The sequence below is a fragment of the Coturnix japonica genome, chromosome 2 (genome assembly GCF_001577835.2).
Source record: "Coturnix japonica isolate 7356 chromosome 2, Coturnix japonica 2.1, whole genome shotgun sequence".
NCBI lineage: Eukaryota > Metazoa > Chordata > Aves > Galliformes > Phasianidae > Coturnix > Coturnix japonica.
In genome coordinates, this window is record NC_029517.1 from 15,452,473 (window position 1) to 15,476,659 (window position 24,187).

Genomic DNA, 24,187 nt, shown 5'->3' on the forward strand with positions numbered 1-24,187 from the left:
TGTTCAAGTCACTCTTTTTCTATCAAATCATTTGACTTCATATTTAGTCCTTGCAAACTGCAAACCTAGCAAAATCACAAGACATGGTACAATTTATCCTTGCAAATGTTCAGAGGTATGAGGACAAAGACAAAATGCTTTGGGGAGCTGCCTGAGGAGCAAACCAATGACCCACATAGCACAGCCGGTTGGTGTTTTTCCTGCTACTGGAAAGGGATTAAATTTAACTTGTTTTATCCACGGACTCTATTTGAAGACTCGTGTTTTTCCTGCACTGAAAAGTTCAGTTTTGTATTGCTGTTTACAGTGGTTATATCTCACAGGGAATGAATGCATTTATGGTATTTCCTACTGCAAAGAAGAGGAATTTCCCCTTGTGCAGTGAAGTATACCAGTCTAAGCTGCATCCTCTGTCTAATTTCTTTACTGGGAAGACTTTCCCATGCATAAAATCTGCAAAAAAACAGCAAGTTAAAAACTTTTACAGTCCCCTCTCTATCCGATCTAACAATGACCACATTTCTTTCTTGTGGTCATTTTCTTTCCCAAGGCTTGTTCCCCACAGAGCTGCTGCCCCAGCAGTGCAATGTGGATAAGGGGCTGTCTGAGCCTTGTTCTCTCACTTAGGCACCACGAGCCAAGTGAGACAGCCTGTCCCTGTCTGCTGCTCCTCTCTTGCTTCCAGAGCAACTGTTCAGGATGACCGAGTCACAAACAGCCGCTCACAAGGCACCTTCATTCTCAGGACAGGAGGAGAAAAGGCTGTTTTACCCTGGGCATCTTTCCATTCCTACCCTCTAAGCTTACTTTTGTTTAAAACACTCATCCGTCTTAACCACTAGATTTTAACTCACACTTCTATATGGAGCTTTATGTCATGGGAGAGACATTTTGATGTAAACCATGGCTGCCACTTGGGCTGTGCAGATACAGATTGCAGCCACTGCTGCAGGAAGAAGCAGCATGCTCACAAAGTCTTGCAAAACATGAAAAGAGTATGCTTCTTTTACTGCATTTTTCTTGAAATGTGAAATGCCTCCATCTTTTGAAAGACATAAGTATTAAGTCTTCCTTCTTCCTATCAGTCTAAAATACTTGCCAGACAGATGCTGCCCGTCCCAGAGGAGAGATTGGTGCTTTAGTGCTGCTGATAAAACAGCGTTGGAAGTAAGACATTGCATGCACGTATGAGCAATGCTCTTGAATGGCAACACTCAAAAGAGCTTGGACAAAATTTCCAAGACCTGCCATAGGAACAGATTCTTTCTGTTATATTATTTCCCCATTGTATCTTACTGTGACTCCTCCACAAATCTCACCAAAGCCATACATTAGAATTTCTTCTGAAGGAAAACTTCAGAGTTAGAAAGCATGACTTGAAGAGTGTCATGAAGGGAAGAAAAATACACCAAGCGTGCTCAACAGCAGACTCTGTTTTCAAGTTGGAATTTGAAGAAACCGTGTGAGGATCACACTGAGAACCAACTTTGCATGCAGCTTGCTATGTGCAAGTACCAAGGAACAATTCAAACACAGCTGAAAATCATCCACTTCTGGATGTAATTACATGCTCAAAAAAGAGCCAGAATTATGATCCAGCTAAACTATATACCAGACGAATGTCAACTTGACATATTTTCATCTTTTTTTCGGGTTTAACACAGTGCTCTTGATCACTAAGAGCCAAAACCTCTACTTATGCCCTGCAGGCCACAAAATCTCCAAGAAAGAAAACCAGCAAGATCCTTGGCCACAAAACCTCAAAAGCAGCTCAGACTCACTCTTCTTCCTCGTTCCCTGGGTTCAAAAATCAGACATCCTATGTAAATTTATTCATGGGTAAACAAGCCATGAACACACATTTATTCTTTCTGTTCTTTAGCTAGAATCACTTCTAAGAATTTTCAGTCCACACGCTACTCTTATCCACCAACTGCAGAGCAACACTCACTTTAAACACAAGTTTATAAAGAGATCCTCAGTCACAATCAAATTCTTCACAAAGTTAGTTTGGATTTTGAGGAACTTCTGCAACCAGAACAACATACAGGGACAATGTGCTGAAAATCAGTAACGCCAACAAGAAGGCATGGTCTTCTGACTTCTTCCTCCAAAATACACATAGCTTGAGTGGGTGTGGTTAACAATCTTAAAGATCAGTCAGAGTATTTAGATAAATACACTACAAAATAAGTTCTCTATTCCATATATGCTTTCTTAGGGTAGAAACAGAAGTCAGACATAGAAGTCAGACATAGCATTCTACTTGCATTAAAACTTACATTAAGTAATGCTAACTAATTATACACTGAAATTTTAATTACTTATCCAAACACAGTCCCCTCCCTAAATCAATACCAAGAAACTGCTGCCTTCAGAAGATGTCAACAAAGCAAAAGCAGTTTATGACCACTGGGTTAAATATTACTGCTGTGAATTTATAGTCGTTTTCTTCTGGAAAACAAAAACTAAACAACTAAGAGATGAGGAACTGACTAAATGTACAGCATGTATCAGCAAGAGGATAAATAAGCTGAAGTAAAAAAGAATCTTTTCTCTTACACTTCTGTCAAATGATTTCATCTATCATTTGCACTATCACAGGATATGCTCTTGGTTAATAGTGTTTCTTCAAAGGCAACTGCATCTGCACATGGTAAAGAACAAATGTAATAGTAAGGCCAACTTTAACTTTTGCTCTTCAGCTGCTCTGACCTGCTTAGCCTTCTGACATTTACGTCTCCCACGCTCAAGCTCAATTTAGCAGGCCAAAGTCAGAGCTCATCTGTAAGATGATATAAGCTGCATGTCACAAAGTATGTGAGAGTTTAACTTGGTGCAACACGAGTATGGATGGGGCTGGAAGATTTTCAGCAATACATGCCTAGCTTCCCTCTCCTCTGACTTTCATACTTGGAGCAAGCTGGCTGAATGCAAACAGGCTCTCATCTGCTGTACAGAGCAGCTACTGGAAGGGAAGAAGAGCCTGTCAAAGTCATAGAAGCACATGGCCAAATCATCCTCAGGAAACAATTCAAACAGTTGCAAGCTCTAAGTGGAATCACTGACAAAAGACCACAGGCTTCCGGGGAGAAGGAAAACTATTTGAAGGTGTGTACTGGGGAGCAGCTAGGAGAAAACAGACCTAGTGAGACTTAGAGAGCTGGAGATGTTCTGGGCTCAGTGCATCACAGGACTCAAATAACAAAATCTTCCCTTTCCTGCCCAAACTCTGTACTTCTTCTGGAGTTGTGCTGTACTCCATCCAAGTCACCTAGGGATTACTGTAGCCAACAGATTACTTCAGGAATAAGAGGACCAGACTGAAGATCCACCTGCTCCAGTAGCTCAGTGGTTTATAAATGAAGTTAGGATCATTCTTCCTTACATGCAGCGTTTCACAGTTGTTACTCAGACAGAACCTCACCGACCATTACAACACCAAAACTGAAGATCATTCTGCAATTCTTCACAGTTGGACTTTAGCCATTACCAATTGCCTTCTACTTGTCAATCCCAGGAGACATCCTATATGGGTGGTCATGCACTGGAATGGACTGCCCAGGGAGGTGGTGGAGTCACCAACCCTGGGGGTGTTCAAGGAAAGGCTGGATGTAGTGTTGAGGAACATGGTTTAGTGGGAGCTATTAGTAATAGGTGAGCGGTTGAACTGGATTATCTTTTAGGTCTTTTCCAACCTTGGTAATTTTATGATTCTATGACTCTACATACTGGACAAGATATTTTTTTTATTATTCAAAGAGAATACATTTAGATCACTGACATTAGTATGTCGTAGCTTGACATCTTTCATTTATTCAGCAAGTTTCAAGTCTAGACAAAATGTTAAGTGCCCAGATTTCAATCCCCCCACACTGTTCAAAACAATTCCAAGTGAAAGAACTTACATCAAGTGACAAGAAAGAGGTTAACTGTGGAACTTAACTGTGACTTAACAAATCTATAGCTGTTAAAATGTCTTAGCAGTTTCAGTCTCAAAAAAATCCCATCTTTTAAACAGCCTAAACAAACAATACAACAACAGCAGCAATTCTGATACTGTTGCAGCTGAATACCAAAGAAGTATATTATTTTGCAAGCATCTACCTCACAGGCTTAGGAAACATGTTTGTAATAATTACATATGCATATATATGTATAATATATAGACAGGTAGTATATAGTTTGTAGGTAATTATATAAATTATATTAAAGCTGTCATATAAGCATGTATATTTAGTACACTTTGAAGAGTTACTTAAAGAATTTCTAAAGGTCAAAAGTTTTACATGCAATTATGTTTGTTATCTGGTATTTATGCAGCCCTTCTGTGAGTTATCTGCCTATTTTAACATACTTATCTGGATTATGCTGGAGCAAACTGAAGTGCAACCAGTCCCCAATCAACAAACATATCTAGCAGAAAACACCATGGCTACAAAGTAATTGTCTTCCATTGCAAGCAGCTGTTTACTAATAAACAACTACATGAGAAGCCCTTGAAGGAAAGACTATAGAAGATAAAATGGTATTTAATTAAAAAAAAAAAAAAAAAAAAAGAAAAGAAAAAGAAAGAAAAAAAGAAACAGAAGACATGTAACTAAAAGCCCTTCAGAACTGAAACCATAAGTCTTCCTGGCATCCTTCCCAGCTACTATTTGATTTTATGCCCTGTGTGACATTTCATACATCCTTGTACTTGAACTACCCAACCATATTTTGTTTCTTTCTTCTACTTGTTTTTGAACTATTGCCACAACGGTGTTGCTATAGAAAGAAAACACATCATTCCACAGTGGCTCACTCTTTCTACTTGTAATCTGATGGATGCAGCTGTTCAAAACCTGCAATTTATCTAAAAGACCCTTGTTAAATGAGCATTTTTCATAAAACAAGACAGATTCCTGTCTTAGTTATAAAAGCAGCTCTGAATTTTGCACTGAATTTTGCAGTATTTGTATTGCCCTGTGGTTTGGTTTGACTTGACCCTAAGTTCCTAAAATTGTTATTACACTAATTAACTAATGCCTGAACTCTATGCATTAAGCACTGAGGAAACAAGAGGTTACATGGTCCCTTCCCTAGAGAGCTCAAACTTTTAAAAAAAAACAAGGATGGTGATGAACTAACCCACTATAGACCATTTGTTAGAAGACGACATAACTCAAACAATTACTGATCTTTCCGAAACTGAGACACCTACGCTGTAGATTCCCACAGCTGAGCTTGTTACTCCAGGTTCCCATAAAAATTAGTAAGCATTTTAAAGATATGTCATCTCGACAAATCCTTTAGGGGGAGCGTTGAATTGTGGATTCCACTCCTTAATGGGAGCCTCTGTTAATTAAGGACATTGCTTGCACTAACTAGCCATGCAGCTGCAGAGCGTTAGTCCACAGAAGTGCCATGGTACACACAAAGCTCACAGAGGAATGTGCCAGTCTTAGGACTTAGAGGCAGAAAATCTTTAGGGACAAACTTATTCAAGCAGCTTGTTTGGGGTTTAATGGGTGCATAAAAGAAAGTGAAAGAAGCAAGCCGAGAAACATGATGAAAAACAAAGGGAGAAGTGTAATGGAGTGACTAACAGTAAATTATCTTACACAATTAGTTCACTGGAAATAATACTTGGAAATGGAACTGAGAATTTCAGAGAAATGTCTGGTGCTACACCCTGTCCACAAAGAGAACACAAAAAAAATCCATCAGGAAATTATGCACATTTCACAAACCATTCCCTGCAAAGGAAAAAAAAAACAAGGCTCACAATATACTATCTACATTAAATTGCCATAACCAGCTTAAGTGTCAAACATCTGAACTTACTGTGTGTTGCCCTGCTACTCAGGGATCATTTGGATCCAGTAAATCCTGAGGAATTGTTTAAATAACTGCAAACTCCCCAACTTCTCATCATGTAAAAAATCAGTGTCATCCTTCCTCTTTTGATTGTCTCTCCTCAGCCCTAGAACACAGCTGCCCAAAACTATCAAGTTTCATCTTCTTAAGCCCTTTCAGTTGTGATGGATCCCAAGCTGCAGTCTATAAACAGCCTTAGGTACATCATTGGTTATGAACTGGTACATTTCCTAACTAACATCATTAAAACACAAGGCAGTTCAGTGAACTTGGAAAATACAAAGAAATTATTCTCCAGAGTGTAACATCTGGTACAAAGGAGGAAAAAAACACTATTTTCAAGTGCAAGGCATGTAAGAACTAGAGGCTAAACCAAAACCCATTAATCTACTTCCACCCCCATGTTCAAAACAAAAACTAGAAGAAATACCCTTTGGTGCTTCACATTAGGAAGACACAAATCGGAGACATTTCCCATCTGTTTTGTTTGCTGTTTTTTAACCAAAAATCAAAATAATCCCTTCTTTTTTTCCACTTTCAGCAGAAACACTGAAGGATATTTCCAGTGCTGTTAGTTCCAGGGTTTTTATACATTTCCCATCCCATTTTATTTGAGTTCCTACCAAGTGTAACTACTTTACCCCAGTGAACCAATATCTGAGTTTTTTTTAGTTATAACTAAAATTATCACAAGCAAACTTACACCATACACTTGAACTTAAGGAGCTGAGTGGGGAGACAACTAGCTGTGAGCTCCCATAGCAAACCCTCTACGGGCACTAGTCACATCTCTGGCATGACCATGAGTGGCCCCCAGGCTTTCTAAGCTCCTGTTTAGTCCCCAGGAATCTGCTGGCACCCACGAACCACTGGAACACAGCCACGACCCCTCCCTCAGTGCTGTAAGGAAATGAGGTAGAGTTGGACATATTGGCCCTAAACCACCTGGCAATTTCCTTTCATGGAGAAATTCCTACTGTCTAGTCAGAGCTTATCTGCACTGTCGGAGGAATGCGTCAAAATCCCACCTGTGATGCTTCACTCATGCAGCGCTGTGGAGGCCGCTCACACTGTGTCCTTAATTCTCACTGCGAGAACACTAATGGTCGAGGGTTACTAACTGGTCTGGATGAAGAGCTAATGTAAAACCGTCTTTCACAGGGATGAGAGAATCTGTGTTTGAAGCTGGCAAAGAAACCCCTTGTTTTATCCAAATGGGTCACCACAGCCCTGAACTTTCATTGTCAGCTCAGTTCTCACTGGATGAGATTTTATGCTATTTGTCCTTTATTTCTGTAGGGAAAGCCTCCATCCTATGTCCCATCAGATGAATGAGTACTAGTTCACCTCACAAAGCATAAAATAATATCTCTAACAGATGCTACTGTTTCTGTATATTTAAAAATGAATATAAATCTGGCTACTGCTTTTAAGGAACATAAAAATGTTATTAAAATCCCGTGTTATGGTTTCAAATTCGGTATGATTCATATGAATCGCTTCTGGATACCACAACACTAACTTCTGGATCGCGTGGGGTAAAACACAAAGAAGAAAATGAAGATGGTATTTGTTTTTCTTTTTCTAAAATGATGGCTGCCATTGACATAAATAAATATTGCAAGCTGCAATACCAACCCCAGTAAAACTCTACCCACCGCTTGTGTGGTGGAACACGTCTTGACTACATTTAAAGACAGTAAGGGACATTTTGATGTTCAGTTTAATTCAGGATAATGATTTTTTTTTTTTAATCAGGGAGAAAAAATTAAAACAAGCATATTCTAAAATTTGTATCTCACAGTTTAGATTTCCTTCCACACAGCTGAGTAAAATAAATGTGTCTCCATTCAGGTACAAATATGACCACTTAAGCTAACTTAAACAGTAAAACTCCATAACAGTTCATCAGCCTCTTGTCAAATGTCTAGGCAAGTGGCTGGAAAGATATTTCAGTCCAAGTTGAAAGGGAAAAATATTTCCAATGTCTCATGTAAAACATGCCATTATTTTACTCTTGTGACACTGCAGCACACAGACATTCCTTCAAGTCACATTTTTAGTACTTAAAAACATTATATGAACTTTAAAAGTGGTATGAACTCCAAAATTGTCCTCATCTCAGCAGCTTATTATCCAAATAGCAGTATTGTGTATAAAGTGCTTCACTGGCAGCAGCCCTAAATATACTTCCTTAGCATAAACAGGGCAAAACTCCCATCCTCTCCTAGCATCAATACAAGAGGTTGCCACACATATGCTGTGGGAGAAAAAATTTCCCTAGGACTGCTGATAATGGGGCTCACCTCACTCCCCTTACTGCTTATGTTTGTATCACTATTGGTACAGGACAGCCAAGGAACACCAACTGAAAGCACTGCCTGGCCCACTCAGCAGGTCTACAAGATCATCTGCACTTCCACAGCCATCCTTCCCAGCTCCAAGGTCTCTAGTCTCATCACTACATGGTGAGGTGGCAATCCTGGAATTTAGCTAAGGGAAACAGTTTTAAAATACCATTTCTATGTAGAAAAAAAGATAGCATTAATTCAAATGTACAAAGTGTTCACATTTCAGTAGCATGTATTCAAATGTCAGCCTCACTTCAGTACTCCATGGATGGAGCAGCACTAAACCAAGCAGTGGTCCTGGAAAGGAGGAGTTCATCACGTAGGCTTTGATCCCTTCAGATCATGAAGAAATGGACAGAAAGTACCAGAGATGATGAAACTGAGGCTTCACCACGTGGTGGGAAAAAGCACAGTGTAAGTATCTGCAGAGGGCAGGCCGTGAGATTGCGGAGAGGGACAGAAAAAAACCAACATCTAACTCCAGTGTCTTCTCAAAGAGCTTTACAACCTCAGTCACTTTGCTTCACACTGATTACCACGCACTTTAAAAGGTCTTCCATTAGCCTTGACTTATTCACAGCCCTAGCAATCTAAAGCCTGACAACAAGACATGCTACTTTGCAGGCAGAAATGATGATGACCCAGGCCAAGCAGAAGCTCCCAACATAAGCAGCATCAAAAGTACATCTCCCAGGAGCCACAAAGCCCTGCATACAACCTGCACTCTTCACAGGGATCAAGGCCCACTCCCAGGAACAGTACAGAAAGACAAACCCAGGACGCCATAACATACATTAAGATGGCATTTCACACTTTTGTTGTTCACGTCTGGAGTAATTAATTAGTTGACTCCATCACCCACATCATAAAGTGCGCTGTTATTAGCAAAGCTCACAATGCTTGTGTCAAGTCACATTCAGCCACAGCAAAGAGCTCTAATAAAGACTGACTATATATTTGACCCATTAGTACTTCTCTGGATGCTTTGCTTTCCTGTATCTATTTATTTCACGTCAGATGGAAAAAGAAAACACTTCTAATAAAAACTGACACATACATTAGTCTCCTATTGTGATAAGAAAACGCCCATTCCTTTCAAGAGGGAGGGATTGTTGTCTGTAATGAAAGTTATGGGGAATCTGACATACTCTAAGCAAGAGGAAATGTTTAGAATCTGAGTTATCCAGAAAACAGAAACCAAATTTTATTCTTTAGAAAATTTCTACTTAAAGTTTCCTCCTTTTTTGGGGTCTTATAAATGATGTTTTGGTGCCAGAGCATAGGAGGCTGGTTAGCCAGGCATCTACTGTGCTGGTGAGAGTATTTCTGCTTTTGGTTTGAAGTGCAATTAAATAAAATAAATAATAATAGAAGCTTTAAAGGATGCATGCTGACTCTGAGACTCAATTTAGATTGATTCTTATTCTCGATTGATTTAAGAAAAAAGAAAGAAAAAAAAAACCACAGAAAAAAATCACTTCAATTTCTCATTAAAATATCTCTTTTTAAAATATTCATGCCCTCTGCATTTAAACACCAGCAAAAGACTGACAGGTCTGGAGATGGCTAACAATTTCACAACTGACAATACTATCTCTTACGTCACACAACTGGAAATTACAAATTGCAAAGAAGTTTTACTTTTGCTGGTGAGTCCAATAATGAAAGTTTTAAAAGAAAACTATCCATTCACCCATAAGCAAGCTTTAAAACAGGTATGGTTCAGGTTGTCCCTGGAACCATTAGCCGAAATCCAAACTATGCATACAGCAGTGATGACTGCCACACTTACCTCCAGCTGGATTACACACAGCCAAACCAAAGCCTGATTTCCTCAGACACAGACACACAGACCACCTGCACATCATTCATGGCATATTTTCCAGCTACTAAAATTCAGCTCCTAAGCACCAGCAGCTTTCTGTGGCACGCACCTCAGTCACTAGGGTCACAAAGCTCCTCTGCTGCTGCAATCACTTCTGCAGCACAGCAGGACTTCATTTAACCCTTTTAAAAAGTATGTATGTATGTATGTATGCCTTTCTGTGAGATCCGTGCTATGCCTTGAACCTAAAGCAGTACATACGCAACACAGTGCTTCCCTCCCTTTTTTATTTTTACATATTTCTGTGAGTGTATCAGGACTTATTTTCTTCTTTGAGATTTCTTGTATTACTATAGTAAACACAACATTTGCCCTTTTCTCCATTCTGGTCCCATTCCTAACAGAAGTTCTTCATTCTCGGACTCCCACTTCATTCTCATTCTCTCCAGAAATCTCATTTCTATCCCTATCAGCTTCGTCCTCCAGACAGACTCCCATTTCTTCTGCGGTGTCAGCAGACAGCTGTCAAAGTGGTGCAATGTCCCATTTTCAGGTACGGTTTGACGCATGACAGAACATTTCTCCCCTGAGGGTCTTTTGTTCCCTTATTCTATGGCGCCCGGGAATAATGTTGTTGTGGTTGTCTCACAATTAAGGTGTACTGCAGTTAAGTTCACATTCAGAAAAATTCACTGTAGCCTGACCCATTACCTGCAATACACAAAACAACAGGGACTTTTGGTGGCACCACACATAGTGACAATTTCAGGGTAGAACAGTCCTGAGATCTCTAATGTTGTCAGAACTTTTACTGACACAGTCAAGAATTTTCCCAACAAATACTTGAGGATAAACTCAAAATTTAGGTCAGTGTAGAAAAAAGACTTCTGAATTAAGAGCATCTCAGCCCCAGGAAGTTGTTGATGCAGTGACCATTCAGGCCTTTTTTGTGTCTGTTTATGATATCTATATATTTGTACTGCAACTGGGATCAAACAATATATATTATGATTCTAATTAGATACTGTAAAGTCTATTTACTCTAATTCTACTAATTTAGTTATTTTTCTTGTAATATTTCCCATAGAACTCAAATTCATACATTATGTTTTCAAGGAACCTTCATTTCTAAGACCTAAAGCAATTTTTTTTAACTTTCTGAATTAGCTCATTATTATTAACAGTGCCATATTCAAAAGCAGCTGGGTCAAACTCGGTTGCTTATAAAAAGTCCCGGAAAAATTAAAATTGTATGAATAGCCAAAAGCCTCGGTTGCATAACGGAGGCAAAGGAGGAACCAATAAATCTCTGTCAGTTATCCCTATTCATCAGTAACTTTTGTTTGACTAAAGCGTATCAGCTAGAAAAGCGACCTGTCATGGTTCGAAGATTTAGTGAGATGAAGAACTTCTTGCTTCCCTTAATAATTTGTCCGAATAATGAATCATTTCTATTGTGAAAAATGTTGTGCATTACTCTTGATTTGAATCTGCCCAACTTTCCAGCTATAACCTTTAGTTTGTCTTATGATTTTCATTACTGTTCTAAAGAACTGATACTAAAACAGTATTTTCTTCTGCTTCAAGGGACTTAGAACTCTTAACTGAGGAGCCTCCCTGCTTTGATAGGGTCAAGGGAATAAAAAAACTGCATGTTCCTAATGCCATCCTCCAACAGGAAGTTTGTGACTTTCTTTTGCAATGCTCCCGTGGTTCAATGTTCCCTCATCGAAGTTGAGCCTAAAGCTACCACACATATTTCTGTAATAGAGCACATACATCGTCCTAATGGTCGTCTTCCTGGAAAATAACTCCTGCCCCTTTTGCAGCAGGAACTCTTGCGAACACAAAGTTCATAAGGTCCTTAAATCTCTACACTGGGTATCTCCTTCACTAGGACTAGTTAACCTAATCTGAGGCCCTGCTTTCTATAGAAGGTCAGACCAGACAATCTCCACCACTCCACTTACTCCACCAACACTAACTCCAATGCTAGTTTCTCTTCACATCTTTATAGAACTACCTGCCAGCATTTTTATTTTTTTTTTTAATTTTAATATTGTAATATTTGGGAAAGTACAGAAAAACTCTTTCTAAAATATGCTCTCTGAGCTTGGAATACACTGATTTTGCAACAAGTTACTGTGTACCTGACAGGACAATATGTCAAAGTTCTGTGATAGAAGATTTTTAATGCAATCATTTGGTACCATAAGCAGAATGAATTTCTTGACTTAAGTCCATATCCTAGTAATTGGCTATATTTCTATAAAAGCAGCCATTTAACGTATTCCCAGTAACCATGTCAAGAAGTGACTTGCAGTTACATTTATATCCTTCCAAATGAAACCTTATTTCATGACAAATTTGCCTAGAAGTACAAAATAAGTTTGAGCAATCAAACTCAACTATGATTTGCCAAATTCAAATTGACAAGCCAGGACAAGACCACTTTATTACTAACTCTTGAAGCAATCCACCAACGTCTCCAAATGTTAAATGTCACCTCCTTCTCCCTCTGTTTTCCCCAAGGGCAGCAAGCCTCAAGACCCTGATCATTCTCAAGGTTTTACTTGAGGAAATTGAAGATGCTCAACTTCCCCTGCCTGTGTTTGCAGGTAAATGCACTCCAGATTTCAATTTTCCAGAAGGAAGAGTAGACACTACATTGATATCACTGATCACTGATTTCCCAGGACTAAAATAATGCCAGGTCACATATTTCAACGGTCCAACTATGTTAGAAGCTAATACAATTCAGGCTTCACTGCGAGAGCCTGAGGTTGGGAGGAATCTCTCTTTTTGATATTTCATCCTTAGGATCATTTTCCAGAAGCTAAAGTCATCTTCTCTCTCCAGCTTTCAAGACAGTGATACCTAACCATTTGCTTAGGTTAGTCTTTCTGTAAAGGTCGCTGTATTCTATAAATGATTTGTGGCGGACCCTAATGAAGGAGGGAAGACAAAGAACTACCCAGTAAAAATATTTCTACTATAGCAGGAAAAATACATACCACAGTTTGGTTTCATTCTATTTACCTAATACTGTGGCTGAGCAAAAATGAAAAGTTTTTAGGCCTGTGAAACAGTATCTACAAATCCTTAAACAATGAGCTTGTTCTTAATGGTTGGATTAATTCAAATTGTGTAAAACTGCGTAGATTAAGTTTGAACTGCTTTCATGTGAAGTAGCACAGAAATATGTCAAGGAACAAACACAGGTTTTGTCCTGTTGACTCTGTGATTGCTAATTGAGCAAAACAGGGGAAAAAGCCCTGTTACGTGGCCTGTGATCTTATCCCATATCCTTTCTGTCTAGCATAATCTGGCAGGAAAGAACGAGCTCTACTGATAAGAAGAAATCTCTCCCTCTCTCTCAAGCAAAGGTATAGTAGCTGCTCTCCTTCAAATTAAACAGAGCTCATACCACAGTATTTATTTAAGAATTCTTTTTCAATATGAAGAATTATTAACTTGTTTCAATTGTGTCTTTTTGGATAAGACTAAGAGAAAGAAGTACAACTCCCACACCTCAGTACACTTTGGACTTAGCTAAGCAAACTACAACCATAGCATCACTCAAAAAATGCCACTGAAAAATAGTACCTATATTAAGAATTCATTCAGATGCTTTTGAAATCATCTACAATGAGTAATGGTTAACCCAGACATTCACCTGGAAAGGTGACGTCAGTTTGATGTTTGCACATTCCAACTTATTGAGGCCTTCCAGTAAGAGTTTGATTATTATACACCATCTACCTTGTCACATGCTTACATGCTGTTTTTAAGAAAGATAATGGGGAAAAACAATGCCCTTAGTATGCTGCTAACCAACTACACTCCTGTCAGGGATGTTTGACCATCATGCCTAATGTGTGCCTGAAGCAGGAGCTTAGATGAGAAACAACTGGCTGATCTTCATTTTAGATAAGAACAAAGTGACAGGAGAGATAGGAGATACCACATGTGCTGTGGAGCTGGGAAGAGTAGTTCTTGGCAATGCTTGGAGCCTCAACTTTCAAATGATCAAATAGCAGAGGTATGGCTATGACTGCTTGCCTATCTCAGTTATCAGTGAGAAAATTGGAAATTCCTTCTATGTTGGAGAACCAAGGAAGTTTAGTCACATAAAAGGCAAACTGTTTTTGTTGAGCATAACATCACAATACATTGTTAATCCTGCAGCCTGCACCAGTCATTGGTTTTCCAAAGGTTTCTAATGGCGCTGCCCTTAAGCACACCACCAAACACACCTAGAACTGACTCAAGGCAATCAGAAGAGGCCCCCACACCACCAGTCTCCGACTTAAAAGATAAAATAATACCCAGGATTAATCAAGACTTTTCTCCTTTACACAAGTCTTATTCAGCTCTTCCTGAGAGAGAGAGAACATTTTGAAATGATGACTGCATTTTAAAAGACCTTTGAAAGATCACAGAACTCAGACCTTCAAGTAAGTTTGCAGACCACGGGGAAGATAAACCAAAAGCAAAGCAGCGATGGCTACATGAACCTCACCTAAAAGCTCTGCTAATTTCTGTCTGAACATCTTTTCTTTTTTTTTTTTTTTTTCCTTTTTTTTTTTTTTTTTCTGGTCCCCAGAGGAAGTTAGAAAAGCTATTCTGCTCTCTCGCTAATAGTGCAGTCCTAAAATTAAAAAGGAAAAAAGCAATGACAGAAATATCGACATTTTGGTAGTATCTAAGGAAGGGTGACAAGTGGAAGTAGAAAGTACAGAAGAACACATACATCCTCTTACCATATAAAATACTTAGAATTCCACCTTTATCTCACCATCATATGCTACTGGATGATAATCAAAGCTCTTCTTGTTTTGCCTGCCAGATTCAATGCATTTGTAGGTCTTACTCTGTGTTTGGGTTAGTCTGGTGCATTCAAAATGCAACACAGCAGGTAAAACTAATCTAAAAAGTTATATATCACATTAAACCAAAGATCTTTCTCCTATCAATTTAGAGTTATTACTCCCAGTTTTTATAACTCAAATAATATAGCTGCAATGTATCACAAAAAGACAAAAGACTCCCTTTTTTCTCTAGTGGTACATTGCTAATAGGAACTGTGAGAAATCCACATAAGTTTATTAAAAAATAATAATTAGAATCTTCCCACAATCTTCCCACAATCTTCCGTTTGAGAACCCGTGAACTTCTTTTATAATTATTTCCTCAGTTCTCCTTTTATAAACTATTTAAACTTTCCCTGAATTTCAAGTCAGCTTTGTCTATATTACGTAGCCACAGAACAATCTAACAAATATGTAATAGGAGCAACTATTCTCAAATATTCTGTATGTTGGAAAAACCATCTCTAAGACAGACTTAAGTCATGCAAAGACAAGACCAAACTTGCGAGTTCACAACTTCTACAATACAAAGCAATACATCCTGCCAGAGCATGAGGAAAAAAAGACAACTGAAAACATGGCAATAGAAGCAAGAGAAGAGAGGTGAAAAAAGCGATTCACTCATCTTCAGAGCGCTAGAACCTCTGAAGTAGAAGGCTTCTGTTTGCTAACTCTTTTGGTTAGAAGAAGCCCACAAAGTAGTAGTTATTCCAGAGTCCTGGAAAACTTCCAATGAATAGATTATGCAGATTAAACTTCAGATATCAATACTCTCTATAGTTAGAGAAGAAAGCAATTTGGTTTTTGGACAAATTTTAAAACCAGGAGATGAAATCAAATTGTACGTTAAAATGGTGCCAGGGAAGCCTTTTTTTGGCAGACCAGTCTCTCCTTCAAGAGCATCTGACAGCTACTGCGGCAACCTAGAGCTTCGTGCCGTTCAAAAATCAGCCTAGGAGCATGTATAGACAAAAGAATAATAAGAATGAAAACTTGAGAACATTCCTTCTTACAGGGAGAAGTCTTCTTAAAAAACCTGATCAAAAACCTTCTATTAACTCTTATACCAGCCCCACACAGGAAAGCCCTGGCTCTTCATCAGAGTTGTACCTGGCTGACAGAAGAGGCTCCAGAGGAGCAGCAAAGAGCTGAAAGGCTCCTTTTTCTTCTTGGTTGGGCCACAGGAGCATTAGTGACTGCCTCCTCCTCAAGATCCATGCCCTTGGTAGCCAGGTGCCATCGGCACTGAGCAGCAGAGCTGGGAGCAGCAGCACTCATCTTCCGCACAGGGCAGATTTCTTATAGGTGTGCATATGCAGCAGAGCCTCATCTGATGTGAAATTTCTTTGCGCATCCGGGTGTATGAATGACTCACATAGAAAAAAATACTGGTTTCTCATGGTTGCATGCTTGCATAGGGGTGGGGAATGAGCACATTTGCACATGAGATAGACCTACCCTTTTGTGACAGGATTAATGCCTGAGACCAAGTACTTCATGATTGAGCAACAAAGAGGGTAAAATGTGCACAGAAAAAAGATCTCTGAAAGCCTGCGATCAGAGTAACACAAACAGTTAATTCTATGGCAAAAACTCTTGAGGAATGAAGCTCCAGTAACACCCAAGCATCACACACGACCTCCGCAATGGCCTTGGATTACTGAAAGTTATTCAACAGCCTGAGAAGAAACTTGACTCCTACTCATAGCAAGGTTTTAGGATTGTATGGGATTAGCCCAGTTGCTCAGGATAGGATCACGGCCCTTACAGGGAGCCCTGTCCTGCAGCACCCATCAGCACTGGGATTTGGAATTGTCCGGGAGCCGAGGAAGAGCAGCAGCAGGTGTGTGGAGTCCACACACATGGGAACACAGCGTGCGGGAGCATCCGGTGCTGAAACATTTGACAAAAATAAAGTAAAAGGAAGTACACTTGAGCCAGAAATTAGATGCTTGCATCTGATACAAGAGGAAGGGAGCACTGGACAGACAACCTGCCACAAGTTTAAACCAGCTTTTCTGCAGTCAGCTGGAACACTGTCATTGACATCACTGTGAGCGCCCCTTGAGCCAAGAAAAACATCTTGTGATCTGCCCCTCCACACCCCATCCCACCCAGCTCTTCTGCCCCTCCACACCCCATCCCACCCAGCTCTTCTGCAAAATCTGGAAAGGAGAAGTTCTCCACCAATTTCCAGAAAGCTCTTGAGGTTGTTTCTATTATGTACTTTCATTTACATTCTCCAGCGACGGACACCATATGCTGCAGGGTCCCTGGGGTGCGTCACGCAGAAGACCTTCTCACATCTCTGTGCTCTCATGCCAAGGGCCAGCCATGGGCACCAACCTGCTTCCACCCCCATCAGTAGAGGCCAAAGATAGAGCAGCTTGGGTGAGCAGCTGAAAAACTGACTGAAAGAACCAGCATCTTCAATAGAGAGCAAAGTCCCCAAATCACTGCCAAATGACTGCAGGGACTCCAATGCAAGCACACTGAGGCCGGCCCACACCCCTGCCTAGGCAATGGCTGGCTGGGATTTAATATTGTCTTTATAACAGCAATGACTGCAAAATTATTACACAGGTTAAGTACAAAATACTGTTGCCGTTTTTTTTTCCTTAATAAATAATATGCAGAATAAAAAAAGTCAAATTAACTCAGAACAACAGTGAGGTTTTGGTGTGCGTTTCTTAAAGACTTCTAAGAAAAGAATATACCTTAGATAACAAAGAAATGAAACAATCATTTCTCCTTTAAAAAACAGGAAATAAAACAGCTTCTTAGTATCTACTGGAATTTTTATAAATATCCTAGTTTTTCAGGAACACATTTTTTAAAGAAGTGTCCCCTTATATTTTTTATTACATTCTGCTAAAAAAAAATAAAAATCTCTCTTCTAAATAATATTAACTTTTATTTAAATCAACCAGTCAATGCCACTCAATTATCCATTTATTCAGCCAGTGAGAAGCAAGTGACATTTCTTATTCTAACCAAAGTCAAATATTTGTTCCTTCTGTGAGTAATTTATTACTAATTACAATAGTCTGATGTATGGTACTTTGTGTTACTAAAAATAGAGCTACAGATGAATAAATGCAGCTAAAATTACACTTTCAAAGCACAGTGGTAGAGAGCCCAGAGCTCATACACAGACACAGACAGCAGGTTTGCTTCCAGACTTTGGACACCCACATACCCACAAAATAGGAGCAAATTGGAAAAGCCTTCTGCTTGCTTATTCATCTGGTGGTTAGTGTATCTGGTAATGAATTCACCAAGTAATACATAAAATCAGACTCAACTACTTTCCAGTATAAAGAAATGTTCTAACTTGTTGGTTCTCAGTTTACTTCTTTCCCTTGCTGCCTTCCTTGGAAGACAGCCCCCTCCCTCCAGCCTGAAAAAATGCCTCATTGATTGAATTACTATTTTGAATTCAATCAATATAAGAGCATGGAGACAGTCTGCTAAATGAAAATGTGATTAAAAACAATTAAAATCTAAAATATTCTCAAAACTTCTCAGTTGAGCTCTGCTATTAAATGTCATTACACATAAAGAAGTCAAAAGCTTAGCAAAACAAAACAGAATCGGACATTCATATTGGTACCGAGAAGATCCAGTGTAATGACTAACATGAATAATGTTTCCGAAGACAAAATAAATCTTAAGCTGGCAGACAAAGTAATCTGTAGCTACTAATGAACAGAGCATGCGTGATGTGCGCAGCTGATTATCTACCACCCATCTCCTCAAGAATCCACAAGGCAGAAGCCATAAAAAAATCAGTCTCTGTAGATTTCAGAAGTGAGCCAATAGGTTAGGTTCTCTATTTCTCTATTTAATAGCTAACTTTTTAGACAGTTTTTTTCCTTTAAAGTGAGGTGTTTCTATGCCTGTGTACTAACCAGAGGGTGAAAATCTAAACTTAAACACAGAACATCACTTGGCACTTACTAATGCAGTAATCTCCATGTGAAGGACAGGAATCACTACAATCCACAGTACATGAGGCCACACAAAATACAGCAGTAAAAAAGGTACTAATTAACAGCAGAAAAAAATAACAAAAAAAAGGACTCTTTAAAACAGAGACTCGGAAAACAAATCTCATCCAACTAGACGTCTCTCTGTTGGCTTGATGTGCCAAGATGCAAAACTCAATGCTACCTGATTCTGAGTTTACGTAACTGGCACAATTACCCCTATTGAGTGAATGTTAAAAACACTTCTCAGTGGCTGCTGTCAGAGCCACAGTTGTTGCCTGCAATTTTAACGGTAGCACTTTTTCTCCTGAAAGGAAATCGTAATGTTCATAAGAGATTTGTTAGTCATATTTAATCTTGTTCTCTTATTTAGGCCCACAGAAGAGATTTAAATCACAGGGATTATTGCTAAACCAAGTAAATTAATCAGGTGACTTCAGTGCAGTCTACCTTTGTTAAAACATCAACTGAAAAATGCTGTAGTGCAGCAGCAATGGTCCAGAGGTGCATTTACTTTGCTAAATGACTGACATAAATATGAGCTCCCCTCCCAAGTGACAACGTGCAAAGAGCACAAAAATGTTCCCAGTGGAAAGCTGATAGGTTTACTAGGCTGAAAAGAGAACAACTAAGCACATTCATAACCATTTGCAGGGAAATGGTCTTGGGACAGAGCAAATATTCATAAACATTGAAGTTGATCACAAGCCATGGAAGGAACCAAGGACCAGGGAAGCAACGCTGTCATCTCAGCTCTACCACCAGCATGGTCTGCCACCCTCCCAAAACACTTTCACCTGACTGCCAAACATTTTCACCTACCTGCCAAGTTAAGTGACTCAACACCTTCCCTAACACCTGCAGAACTACGCATGAGAGAGAGGGGTAGCTCAGTAGCAATGAAGACTGAAATGTCAGTATACTAGGGCTTCATTTTCTCTTTCAGCACTAACTTCTTGTGCTCCTGGAAGCAAACAAGTGGCTTGAAATGAATTTCAGGGATGCTGTTGAACCCTGTGTAGAATGGCACTCTTGATGCCATTCTTTGCTGAGCTGAGTGTGAAACATAGCACCTCAAGTGCTCTGGTTTAAAAGCAAGAGTTGGAAGAGGAAGCAGTGTCAAAGCACCTTCACACACCAATCCACTTTTGCAGGATATGTAAAGGAAGAGTGGAAGATTGAGCTCCTTGTTTGCCTCAGTTTGAGGGAAGTTCAACAGCCACAGTTCCATCTCTAGGCAGAGGTTTTAAGAAGCAGGCCTCAGCAGCATGGGGTCAGGCCTTCATCACTGCCTCCTGAGGCTTTGACATCAAGGAGACAGGAGCACGAGATCCTTACAGCCAGAAAGAGCTTGAAGCTCAATTTTGCAGTCCTGAGATGAGGTTCATTAAGCAGTTGGCCTGAGGAGCTCACCACACAGCTACTGAGACTGAACTCTGTAACACATCATTGCCCAGGAGCTCAACTTCAAAGGAAAACTGTAAGGTTTGCCTATCCCAAACTCCTTCAAGCCTTCCCAGAGGAACACAGGTCTCAGGCACAAGTTTAGAGAGACAGGACATGCCTGTCCCACAGGGTGGTCACTGCTGGACCACTCTGCAGGACACAGATCCCACTGTCAAGCACCACTGAGCTAGTCCTGCACTGGCCCCATCCATCAAATGAGGCTGTGCTGTTTCCATGCACTTACCAGTTACCCACAGAAGTAGCTCAGAAAGTACCAGGACTACAATGATTATGTGCAAAAATTCATCCATAAACACCTCCAGATTTCTCTTTTTTTTTTTTTTTTTTTTTTTTTTCCAGAAAAGCTTATGTTTCTGAAACCTAAGGAATCTCAGGTGCCTGCAGTAAATGGGAGAGGTTTCCATGGGTAACTCTCTTGAATGCAGCTGCCTGGACTTTGTTTTAACAGAGAATTAAGTCCTAAATTCTTTACTGGATCTAGACATAAGCACCTAAAGAAGCTCACTGTGTGCTTTTATTCAGTCTGCTGAACACAAAGGATTCTGGAATTACTTTTCTCTGTCATAACATTAGGTTAGAAAAATACATGCATGAAACTCACATGAACAAAGGTAAGCATATGAACAAGCACTGTGGACTTCCCAATTGTAAACAACACATGTTATTTAAAAAACACAGGCACGGTCATGGAAAAAAAGCTACTAATCCTGTTGGAGCAAAGTAACTGCTCTGCTGTGTGATTTGCATGGGGAGAGGGGGAGAGGGAGGGAAGAAGAAAAGGAATTGCTTTATTAGCCTTAAATATATATATATAGCTTTTTTATGACTTGTAACTGATAGATATAAATGAAGGAACTTACATTTATCAAAGCAAGTATCATCATTCTTGTTAAATTCCACTTACTGCAAGAGATGCCTAAGGGGTAGTAGTTTAGTATACACTTCTGCTTTACCTTTTTAAAATAAAGAGTGAAGTTGAAAGACATTCCACTGAGACATTATGCTAGGAATATTTGTCTACCTCAACCATTATAGCAAATACTAAGTAAACCCATTTTACTTTGCTAATGAAACAGCTCTTTGTTCATTTATCTATCTAGCTATTTATAAGTATCTTGTGATCACAGCATTATCTGGGGGCTAAAGAGCATGTTTCAACTCAAAACAAATGGACATGTCATCTCATGTCCTTCCATAAACAAAAGCTAAGGGCTTGGGTTCCAGCAGAGGTTTAAGCTTGCAATCATGCTTTGAATGTTCGTTTTCATAGCTTTACTTCAGTGCTTTTAACAACGTGAAGTAAGAGCAGTTGCCCTTACCATAGAGAAGCACTGGAAAGCAATAAATTCTTGTGCCAGATGGTATGTGAGACAGGACACGTGTGTATGCTGGGGAGGGTCCTCATTCCTGAACGTGCAACATGCTCTGTGGGGCTTACAAAGGGGAAAGGCAATCTCATGTGGGGAGGGAGGTAGTACCTTCAGCAGAGATGAGACACCAGCTCACAAATCTCCTGAAACAACTTCAGAAGCTTTTAAAAGCAAACAAACAAACAAACACCTACAAATTATGCTGACACAACAGCAAGTTCTTACTGCAGGACACCGACCTCTCAGATAAAAGAGCACATTATACATGGTAGTTTGTGAACCCACGAGTAATTCAATGAAATGGACTTTCTCAGCTAGAAAAATCAGCAGAAACATATATCCAGATTAAAATTTCATTCTTCACAATTATGTGCATCTTAAAACCAAATATCATTTCTTAAGTTATCAGCACAGTCTGAAAAAGTATTCACAAAATATTAAATCGATTTCTCCCTACCCATAGCATCAACTGGCATCAGTGTAATGAATGCAGAATATGCTGGTTCATTCGATATGCTGTCATTTGTACATTTTCTATTACTAAATAATTAACACCCAGGCTTCTACAGAAAGGTTAAGTTGAAATTAATTCTACAATATTCCTATTACTGGCTTGGTTCCAAGATAGAATCTAGGGGTGTAAATGCAAGGAAAGCCACAGGCAAAAAAATAAAAAAAATTAAGAAAAGCTTTTTCTTCACTTTGTACTACTTCAAATCCATAAATAATGGATCCATGCTTTAATAATCAATATATGTTCTGAAAAAAAAGTGTATTTTGCCTTGCCCGATCAAGCAATGCAGAATGTCAGGTTTTTCACCTGGAATTAGATAACGTGTCTATAATACTCATCAGCCTTCTCATTCACTATAACATTAAATCCTACTAAGGGTTTTTATACTGAACTGAAGTTTCTCTCGATGATCTCTCAGGTGTCATTAGGCAGAACCTATGATTTTTTCCCATTCACATTTTTAAGCACTGACACTAACTACCATACTCCCACCCATTCCCACCTAAACCTAACCTCTGCCAAACCAAGCGATCAGAGAAACTAAACGTGCCTCATTTAGCATATCACAGCAATGCCAATCGGGGGCTACCCCTCAGGTACTGATGTTTTCTTCGCCCATTTGGGTCAGTGTAAGGACAAAAAGTGGTACAACATAGAACACAGGGATTCTACTCTCTCTCAAGAGCACCTGAAAATATCACCTTTTGCCAATACCTGAAAGACAAAAGTCCCCACAGATTTTCTGTTACCTGACTTTTATCTTCACATGCTTGCCTTTACAAGATCTACTTTTGCCCAAGAAAAACCTATTAAGAAATGCTCCAGAGTTATCCTACAATACCAAAACATATACCCAGTTTAAGGAACTCATACTGTGACCTACATAAATAAATAACGAAAAATGTAAAAGCCTCAGTATTTTTATAGATCTCAAATGATGGAAGAAAGGCTGTGGTAATGTTAGGCTTCTATTTCTATTCTATTTTAGCAGTTAAAGAAGAGACATCTGGCAATAATCTACAAATAAATACAGTGTCTCAATTCTTAGTTTCTCCTCCAAAACCCTACCTAGGACATTTTTGCAGCATGATTCACAGAATCAACATAATACATTACAATACTTCTCAAATAATTCTGAATTCTCAGTTCATTCAGTAAAGAACTCATTTTCGAAAGAGAAAACGCAATGTGCCATGCCAAAAAAACTTGTATTGACTCAGCCCTGCTGCCAGGAAGAACAACGGGCTAAAGCAAACTCCATGATTTCAAAAGCATTTTTTACAACGGGGGCAGAGAGAGAAAAGAGACTTATTTACCGAAATGTGAGATTCCACAGGTGAGCCCAGAGAAACGTTCAGAAATCCTCTTCCTTTTCTTCCCAAAGTTTTAATTTACGATGAAGCCTGTGGTAATCCTTTAAAGCTGCCAGGTAAAAGGCACTCCATCTCTCTGCCGTATTTTCTTTCGCCCTTTTGCAGCGTAACTTTGTTATTTGCATACAGCTTACTTCTGGCCTATGGGACTTTTTGAACATCTACATGTGAAATTAGCTGTCTTGACATGCTCTATCAAGCATGACATCACGAATCTCTATGGCAACCGTAACCACACCTGCCCAGATGCCAGAGTTACCTGTCATGTTCAGACCTAACCGAACACAACAAAAAAATCCCAACCACCATTTTCTAGGCACTCAGCATTGCGTGTGCATCAGAAGGGTTTGGCTGTTGGGCTGTTTTGTTTGTTTTTTTAATCAATGGAAATCTGATTTTGTTTGCCAACAAATGCGCTCTTCACAGAACCCCAGCAAAAAAGAGCTAAGCTGTTCCCAACCCTTCCCGGTCCTGCAGTGCATTTCCCTGGTTAAACAACAACAAAAGAAATCTGTGGCAAACATTGCCCAGCTCATTTGCTAAAGGCACACTCAAAAGCTCTGGCTCT

At 39.4% G+C, this 24,187-nt stretch overlaps 1 protein-coding gene across 16 annotated transcripts in view; it reads right to left on the reverse strand.

The window, feature by feature from the left end:
* KIAA1217 (KIAA1217 ortholog) overlaps positions 1 to 24,187 on the reverse strand; it is a 327,102-nt gene that overhangs the window by 131,741 nt on the left and 171,174 nt on the right. Inside the window, exon 1 of one of the 16 annotated variants that reach the window (XM_015853281.2) lies at positions 23,563 to 23,953. The exons of the other annotated variants lie outside the window; for them this stretch is intronic. The gene's annotated coding sequence lies outside the window, so the exon portion shown is untranslated. Of the gene's footprint in view, positions 1 to 23,562; positions 23,954 to 24,187 lie in introns of those variants that run through there. 16 annotated transcript variants of the gene reach the window in all.